The sequence below is a fragment of the Parus major genome, chromosome 11, assembly GCF_001522545.3.
Source record: "Parus major isolate Abel chromosome 11, Parus_major1.1, whole genome shotgun sequence".
Taxonomy (NCBI): domain Eukaryota; kingdom Metazoa; phylum Chordata; class Aves; order Passeriformes; family Paridae; genus Parus; species Parus major.
The window spans coordinates 12,532,078-12,541,497 of NC_031780.1; the positions used below are offsets into that span (position 1 = coordinate 12,532,078).

Genomic DNA, 9,420 nt, shown 5'->3' on the forward strand with positions numbered 1-9,420 from the left:
TCTCAGACACCCAATTACCCCTGACGTCAATGCCGTCTCTCCCATCTCCCTTGGGTGCCCACATTTTTTCCTTTGTAACACTAATAGCTGACTAGCTAAGTGCCTGTTATTTCCTTGGCAGAAGATTTGATTGTGTTTTGGGCCGGATACTAAATCCAAAAACTATGTAAAAATGTCAATAGGTGAGTGCACATTGATTTCGGTTAGTCACAGTGATATTTGAGCCCCTTTGGGGGCTCTGTCTGGGGAAGTATTTTACAAGAAAGATAATATAACAGAAAATTACTGGAGCTGCACAGGTCTCTGGTGGATTTCTTAGGGGCCTGCTAAGTTTCTGTAGAATCAACAAATGCTTTATTAATCTAAATTTGCGGTTTTGTTCCTGCCTCTCTTCAGACGGTTCGGGCTCGCCGGAGGAGGCTCGGCGGGAGCGGGGCGGCCGGCGGCGGAGCCCGGCCCGGCCGGGGGGAGGCCGGGGCGGCCGCGGGCCCCTCCCCGCCCGGCCGAGGGCTGCGCTGGCAGATAACGGGGGACCGGGGGGTCCCTGCCAGCTGTGCGGGGCCGGCGCTGACTGGGAGCGGCTGATAAGAGCCCCGTGCGGCAGCCAGCCGGCAGCGCCGCTCCGCCAGCGCGCTGCGGGGCCGCGCCTGGCAAAGAAAGTTAAACACAACTGGTCCGGGGGCGGCGGGGAGGGCTGCGCTGGAAGATAATGGTAATTGATTGAATCAAAGTCGCAGAGCAGCCTTGTTTTTTTTCCTCGCAATTAATTTTTTTTTTTCTAATTTTCAGACCGGAGTATCCGAAGAGCTCAGGTTGCACCGAGCACATGCTGCACTAAAAGATAATAAGCACATGCCCTCTTCAGCTTTTTGGGGGAAATTCAGGCCAAGAAAAGGCGCAGTTAAATAAAGCGCACCCCCTTAAAGTTACGAGCACACGGCTCCAAGCTCAGCAGAGCGTGCTCTTAAGGACAGGGAAAATCAATGGCTTTTTCAGGTCACCGGGCTGTGTGCTTGCTGGCTACCAGCGATGAGCAGCCAATTTTGCCCACAAAGCCAACAGATAGGCACCAGAGAAAGGGATTGTCAGGGGACTGAGTTGTGCAGTGTCCACACATTGGGCATTTCTGCAACCCTTCTTTCCTGCTCCAAACCACAGCCCCACACCCTTCAGCTCAAGATATATGTAGAGGAGGACAGAGACTGATGCCACTCGTGTTTTTGTATCAGTTGCCTTGCAGGTTTAGTTTAGCCAGTTTGGATCTTTTTCACTGGCAACTTGCCGGCTAGAAATTTTTCTTCTCCTTTAAGGGGATTCCCCCCAATAAAGTGTTCAGGAGTAGTAGTATAGTTTGTGTACTTTGAGTAAATCAAACCTTTTAGTCTTTGGCAGTTGTATCTACAAGCAGTAAAATCTTATGTCAGCACAGTGTGTAGAGTGCAGGATACCTAATAGCTAGTAAACCATTTAAAAAAGTCTTTGGCTTGATCAGATATAGTGCTTAACGTATAGTGCTGTATCTTGCCCAGCACATAATTAGTATTGAAGATGGAAAAGCCTCCCCTGTGGACCATGACACCACAGACCTAAACTGGCATTTTTCACACATTAGAGTTTTCTTTCTTTAGTGGAAGACATTTCTTTGCTTGTTTTAAAAATCACTCTCTAAGACTTAACAGACTGTATTAGCGTATTGTGTATCTTAAATGAACCTTGCAAGCTCTAGCAGTGTATTCTTCTTCCCATATAGGCACTGTGTAGGGTGGGCAGGCAAGCAGTATTGTAGTGCCAGAGAGATCAAACGTTGGCTAGGAAAAAAAACAACCCCAGCCCTAACCTGGGAAATAAAAATTAACCATCCCACTTTTGCAGTGATTTTGTTGGATCCCATCCTGGAACAAGTGTATGTATGGATGTGCTAGCAAAATGAATGGGCCTTGTTGAGGTAAGACACTGTGGTTTTTGTAATCATAAAGAAGTTGTGATTTTCACTAGAGCTCTGTCATGTTTTCCTCAGAATGGCAACAGAAGATTTCTTTATGTGTGGGCCGGATTTATGGTATTTCTTCCCAACTAGTGAAAGGGTGGAATATTTGCTGTCTCTTTGGGTAGGAGCAGGGTATCCTGATATCCTATCAAACAGACTAATAGGTCTCCTCTGCTGAAAGAGCTGGTAATCTGCCTTGTCATGACCATTGGTTATGAAAGGGACAAGTCAGCTGTGAAGAAAGATGACTTTCTTGAAGGAACCATGTAAAAACTTTGGCCTAATGCCAACACAACCATTGCTGATCAACTTTGGCAGGGACATGGCTCAAATTAGAGATTCCTTGTGTGGAAAAAGGCTTTTTTTCCTTTTTTCTTATTGGCTTGAGAGCCTACTGGGTTACTGTTGCTGACCTCCTCTCTTTGATGTTTCAGGTTCCAGTGTAATTAAACCCACAACTGTAATGTGGTCTTGTCTCTTTAGCCACTGTGGTATGACTGGCAGGTGACACTGTCCTTCTCCACCTTAAACACAGCTGGTGAACTGCTCCTAGGCAGTCAATGTTTTTAGGCTAGAGCAGTGCTTGGTAGCACCCCTTTTACCCTCCTCCTAACCTGGCCAGCGTGCTCAGCCTGTTGGTCTCAGAAGTGCTGACAGCAATGTGGAAAACAAGTGCCAAAGGAAAAGTACTGTGAGGTCATTTGGATAGATAAAAGTGAATAAAATTAATGGAGATAAGGTGCACCCACTCAGCATCTGCCCACCTCTGTGCTCCTCTATGCTAAGGCACACTGCTGCCAGCGGGGCTGCTGCCAGGCTGTGCTGGCATTGAGCACTCTGGGCTGAGCCACCAGCCCTGCCTGGGAGGGGCATGGGGAAAAAACCAAACCAGCTTCTGCTGGAAAGATTTAAAAAATTACCCCTGTGCTAAGATGCAATGCTGGGTTTTGGGGTGTGAGGCAGTCACAGGCAGCTGGAGGAGCTGGCCTCTCATGAGCCACCTCCTGAAGTTAAAAGGGGGCAGGTTTTAGCTGAAAACCGAAACAAAGAGCACGGCTGGCTGTGCTCTCCCAGGCCGAGGCGCACTGTAGGTTTTCCTGTGTCGTGTCACCCCAGTGCAGGTGCCGGCTGCGTGAGGCGCAGGCACAGCACAGCCGCCGCTGCAGGACGGACACGCTGCACTCCCCATGCTGAGGTGGGACCTGTTCTCCTGCCCCACTCGTGTCTGTGGGGTGCAGAGGGGCCAGGGGCAGGCACGGTGGGTGAAGGGGAGGCGAGGTGAGGCAGGGTTCGCTGGTGGCAGTGGGGGGAAGCAGGTGGCTGGCACTGTGCTGGGGACACAGCGGGGCCAGCACCTCTGTGAGTGAAGGAGCTGTGGGACAGCCCAAAAATACCAGGGTGAGTTAAGATACCTTAAAGATACCTTCTCAATAGTCTGGGCAACAGACTTCTATGCTTGTTTTGCCACATCGTATCTTTTAAATGTACAGTGGACACACTAGAAGAAAAGCTGAGTGAATTCTCAAAGCAGTGAAGGTAGGAGAGTAGTAATGGTAGCAGCTGCTTGGGAGGTGGCAACAAGAGAGGAAATATTAGCATGGAGGGAAGCAGAAAAGGGAAGAATGGAGAGGGAAGCATCACCAAAATTATTTCCATCACTTTATTAAGAGCTTGGGAAATTTGTGAATGAAGCAACAGAAAGCTTTTCCTGGAGCATTTGCTTTTTCCTACATTTGTACAGGCCTACGTGGCCTTGCAGCCCAGGTCTTTTTCCATTCCTGGGTGTTACACCTATTACCAAAATGTCGCTAAGGTATTAGCATGGCTTTCAGGTGACTGCTCTAACAATGGGGTTGTTCTTGCCATATAATTCACAGAACTTTGCTCAAGTCACAGCCAGAACACTACACCTGCCCTGGAGAATAAGGAGGAAATTCACTAGGTTAAGTTGATTCTGTGGAAGCATGCAGGAATATATCCAAGTTAAACTCAAAGAGAAATTATCAGATTGGCAGCAGATTTTGTCAGGTTTATGGTTGCATTAGGAATCTCACATGAATCTTTAAATAGCTTTAGAATTGAAAAACTTAAAGGTTTTGAGAAAATTTGTTGCACAAAAATGATCAGTAAGAGTATGTATCTCATACAGGACAAGTAGGCAGGTTCAGTAAGGCATCAGTTACTTTATGTTGAGACAGCCATGTGAACATAAGCACTGGAGCAGCGTGAATAGGCATTAAAGGAGCATCAGAGTTCTGCTTTGTCTTTTAGTTGTATGCAAGTATGCAGGAGACCTGTGAAATTGTTCTTTCAGCTCTGGTAATGCCAGGTTTAAGGAGTGGTAGCTGAGCCATAGTGCCTTTCTGAAGCACATAGTCTTTGACTTTTTCCCCTAATCTTTGAATGTGCATTAAATTCTCCTAGGTATTTTTTTTTTTGGTCAGATTTTGGGCTTTTTTCCAGATCTTCATTATATGGGCAACAGTCTCTCCATTGCCATGTATTGATGGTCTCTTTTATATTGCTTTTTTTGTCCCTGGTCTTGGGTTCACAGAGCTGGTAGACAAAGCAGTTGGCAAGGAAAGTGAATGACTTCAGGAAGGGATGGACTTGTGTGCTCTGACCATGGAGATGACAAATGTAGAAAGGATAGAAAGAGGGTAAGCAAGGGCTTGAAACTGGGGAAGCTGATGGATTGTGTCCCAGAGGAAGGTTAGAGTAACAGGACTGGAAATGGGGGCAGAGGATATGAGTCAGGGTGGGAACTGCCAAGAGGAAGATGTCAAAATGTCAAAAAAGCACAGGAAAAGAAGTATGGAAATAGACTGGTAAAAGGTAGAGTAGATCTGGAAGCAGTAACAAGAAATGAAACACACAGGCTAAGATTGTTGACTCAGAAGAAGAGGTGGGAAGTGTAAGATGAAGTGAACAACGTCAGCAGAGGATAATGTCTTCCACTCTTAAAAAAAATCCAAAATTTAGTAAAAGGAAGAAATGCATCTACTCGATTTTATTTTCCTATGCTTTTTGCCAGGCAGATCTGCATTCTTTTCCAACATTGATGGCTGTCTCATGATTTTCCTGAGACATTGTCATAGAAATAGACATGGGAAGCAAATGTCCTTCTTCTAGGAATTATGGTAAGGTAGTGTCTTCTCTACCCTGTGAGATGAGCTTCCAGTAGCTAGCCTGTTAGAGAATTTTTTTTTCATAAAGTATCCTCAAAAAAAAAAAAAAAAATTGAAAAGAAGAGGTGACTTTCTTCTGGTAGCAAAAAAAACCCCAAAGACTTTGAAAAACAGTTTATATAGAGGTGATCTCCGTATGTCCTTTCCAAACTAAATTACTCTGTGATTGAACCTTCAGAGGAAAAAGAAAATGTGAAGTTTGAGTCTTGTTTCTGGTGCAGGTTGAAAAGGCTCAATGAGTTGCTCTGTTCTTGTGAAGTTTGATGACAACCAAGTGATTGACTTCCACAGGCAAAATAAGAATTCCACTATCCCAGCAGCAAGTATTGCTTGAATTCCCAAGTAAATAACTCAGTTAGCTCTGCAAGATGCCCTTCTCTTGGGTTAGAGTCAGGATGTTCCTGCCTTTGCAGGAATACCCATGGGTTTCCAGAAAGTGAGACAGGAAAAGGCACACATGCTCCTAGTGACGGCAGCTTGAGCTCATTACTCTGATTTTCAGATATGCTGGCATTGTCTCAACAGCCTGCATTCACATTTATGGTATTTCCAGACTACTTATCTGGGCGAAAATGTGTGCTCAGCCTGCTCCAGTTATGTCTGAGCTTGAGCTCAGGGCTCAGACAATGCACACCATGAGTTGGGCAGCCCCAGCGCTGGACTCTCAAAGGTGCAAAGGCAAGACACAAAGAGGAGGCAGCTCTCCATGCAGGTCTTTAACTTCTGGTGGTCCTGTTGGTGATCCCACTGTCTCCTGAGGTTCTCTGAACAAATGCATTAAAAATAGCTGAACTATTAGTAAATTATTCCCTCCCATGAATGAGCATGTAACTATTTTTTTAATGAGATACAGAAAATGAGTCTTATTCTGCACCATCCTTTTCAGTTTACACTCCAATTAATTCTTTCATGTTAATTCATCTTGGAGTGTTTTGGAAGATTTCTCAGCATCTACCAGTGCATTTTGTGGGACAGTCTATAGAAAGGACAGAACGTTTGCTGAAGAGCCTTTACTGTATTTTCCCATTAGAATTCTCTACTCAGTGCTGAGGTTTCAAGAGGCTTTGAGTGAGCTGGTTGAGTCTCCTTTTGAACCCATCATGGATTTTACTTTGTATTTTATTTCCTTTAAAGATTATTCCCTTCCTTAGGCAACCACCTTTTGCCAAATAAGTATGGCACTCCAGTTCTTTCCAGCTTTTGCCCCATTTACCACCTTCCAAAAAGACTGCAGTGGCTGTATGACCACATCTCAGATTTTCCCCAGAGGGAGCTCTGATTTCTTTTCAATCAGTTCATTTAATTGACCATGTTTATTTCCCTAGCCCTTGTGGCTCCCTGAGTGCAGCTATTCGTCAAAAGCTGGATCTTAAGCATCCTTTTCATGTTTTACCTGGAGAATTTCTTAAACCATCTCATCTGTTCTTGGCATTTGGGGCTAAGCTCAAAAGGGAAGCTCTCTCAATCAAAAGGCTATCTAAATGGATAATGTGATACTTTGAGACCTGTAACAAGGAGGCAAATGTCCCAGTCCCACCGCTCCCATGCTGATCCCACCAGAGCCAGCGTAGCTTTGAAGGCTTGTTTGGGCAAGGTTCCCAACACGGATGTTTGCAAGACAGCTAACTGGAACTTGGTACACGTTCCTAGCATACTGCTTAGATGTAGAGCCTAGGCATGATGCCCACTTTGGAAAGTGGCTTTGTAGTCTATATCTGCTTAATTTAGTCCTCAGCTGGCCTCCCGAGAATGGCTGTTCACTGCATGTTGGTGTCCAAGAGCAGGAAGCGATGGAGGGAACTTTCATCGGAAAGATGAAGTAACTTGGCACTCATTGGAGTTTGGAGGCTAAATCGCCTCTTAAAAGATCATCCTTACTTGCTTGTCTTAGGAGTTTCCAAGCTGTAATAGGATGGGAAGAAGTATGTCTTTGTATCCTGCGTTCCCCTTTTCTAGATGTTGTCTTGGTGACATGAGCTTCCTTCTTCAAAGTCTATAAAATTCTGTTTGAGTGCTTTTCATGCTCTAGCTTGGCATACAGCATAAACCCAAACAAACTGACCTGAGACAGAAATGCATTTTCCTCTTCAGTGACTTCTGTCTGTGTCCACTGCTAGCATCTATATTAGCAAACACAATTTCTTGGGAACATCCCAGAGCTTTTCTTTTCCAGACTATTTTTAAGATTGCAAAGCACTGTTATTCCTAGAAAGTTTGGTCAGCTTCTTCCCCATCAATGTTTGAATCCCTGTTCTATTACTTCCTTATGACATGTTTTATTCTGCCTTTTTAAAAATAAACATTCAGGGGTTGGATTAGATGATCTCCAGAGGTCTCTTCCAACCATGGCTATTCTGTGATTCCATGAAACATAAGTCAGGAGTAATTAGAGAGAAATGCACCACATTTGAAGTATAATGAATAGAAGTAAATGGTATGATGTGTTACTACAGTCAATGGTCAAATATCTGAATTTTAATCTTGAGGGCTGAGTTAAATAAAAAGAGATCATTTTAAATAACTTGACATTACCTTAATAGTTCATGAAAGGTAAATCTGAGCATTTGACTTCATTGCAATAATACAGCTAGTTTAAATTTTTATTATTTTTAAGCCTGCAGCCAGCAGGCTGGAGTAAGTTATTTGCAGCATATTTTTAAAGTCCATATTGAAATATTAGCCATAACTGTCTGCTGTGTATAAAAAAAAAGGGGGGGGGGATGAATGTTTGAAGTTTAATCATGCTTCTACTTATGCGCAGTCCCAGAGCAATCCTTTTTTCTGCTGCTGAGCTCAAACAGCTAGTAGCCAGGTTTGATCTGCTGCCCCATGGAGCAGTGCCCTATGTGAATTTGAAGTTTTCTCAACCCGGGAGGCCTGCAAATAAAGACTAGCCTCAGGTAGCCAGAGCTCTCCTTCCCAAAGCAGCTCCCCGGGCGCTGCCTGGAGCAGTCCTCCTGAAATTGTTTCAGGCCATTGCTACAGACTATTTCTACTACTGCCCCTCTTACCCCTCCTTCCTTCTCCTCCTCCTGGCATAAGGGAGGAGTTTTGGAGTCCAGGAGTCCTATTTGACTTTAATAAAATGAAGAAAAAAAATTAAAAAAAATGAAAAAGCAGAGCAGTTTGTAGGGAACTGGCACAGACTGTGGAAACAGGAGCCACAGCAAGACAAAACCCAGTGGCCTTCAAAACTTTTTTCCCTTCTTTCTCACCACATGACTTGGAGGATGTGGACAGTAATTAAAGGACCCCCTAGCTCTTCATTTTCTGTGCCTGGTCCTTTGATCTGGTTCGTGTCGGGTAGCTATTTTCATTGTTCCTGTCTTTTCTTTTATTCTCACCCAGCCCCTTTGATGTGAGCAATGATGATCTTTAATTCCAAAATAGGAGATGGGCAGGATAGCAGTACTGGCCTTATATAATGCATCTTTCACATCTTATTTTTAAACTTGAGCATAATAGGTGTAAGTCAGAGCCTGGGGAGCATTAACCCTTTCCATGCAGGGGAACTGCTGAGGAGGTTAAGAGCCTATGACTTTTGGTAATGTCAGTCAGGTTAATTTTCTGTAGATGCCTATAGATGTGTTTGTGAAAAAGATTATTATTATTATTACTATTTTCCTGCAAATATGATGGATCTCAAAATATAATCTGGAGGGAGTTTTTCCTAATTGTTCCCATGTGGGGAAAATGTGCTGAGAAAGAACAGTAAAGCTAATGCAGTTATTCTGACTGGCTTCACTTGGCAGCACAGTGGGAGTGAAGCATACTGTTTATTAGTGTATGTTAATAAACTATAAGGGACAAGCTGCAGGTGGCAGTTTATGAACTGTTAGCTCAGGTGAGATAGATGACAATATGGATGTTATTAGTAACATTAGCAGGAGAGAAGGGCTGGAGCTTCTTAACGTTGTCTTGAAATCACAGAAGCCCAGTGTGTCTCTGTGTGCTGCCTCTTCCTCACGGGATGCACAAACCAAGTAGCTGCACTCCAGCCAGGGTGGGTGGCACTGGGGCTGGAGCACCATCAGATGTGGCATGTGCAGGAGCCCCTCTGCCAGCCAGCTGGGGGGACACTGCACACCAGGCTGTGCCACCAGCGTGCCATGCTTTGGAGGGTGGCACACAGGGCTCTGCCGTGCCATGCTTTGGGGGATGGCACACAGGGCTCTGCCGTGCCATGCTTTGGGGGGTGGCACACAGGGCTCTGCCGTGCCATGCTTTGGGGGGTGGCACACAGGG

At 44.9% G+C, this 9,420-nt stretch overlaps 1 protein-coding gene across 4 annotated transcripts in view; it reads left to right on the plus strand.

Annotated features, from left to right (window-relative positions):
- Nucleotides 1–9,420, plus strand: part of ZNF423 (zinc finger protein 423) — a 185,392-nt gene that overhangs the window by 50,158 nt on the left and 125,814 nt on the right. Inside the window, exon 1 of one of the 4 annotated variants that reach the window (XM_033517201.1) lies at nt 787–1,945. The exons of 2 other annotated variants lie outside the window; for them this stretch is intronic. The gene's annotated coding sequence lies outside the window, so the exon portion shown is untranslated. Of the gene's footprint in view, nt 1–786; nt 1,946–3,161; nt 3,183–9,420 lie in introns of those variants that run through there. One more of the 4 variants, XM_015640249.3, reaches the window with a different exon arrangement.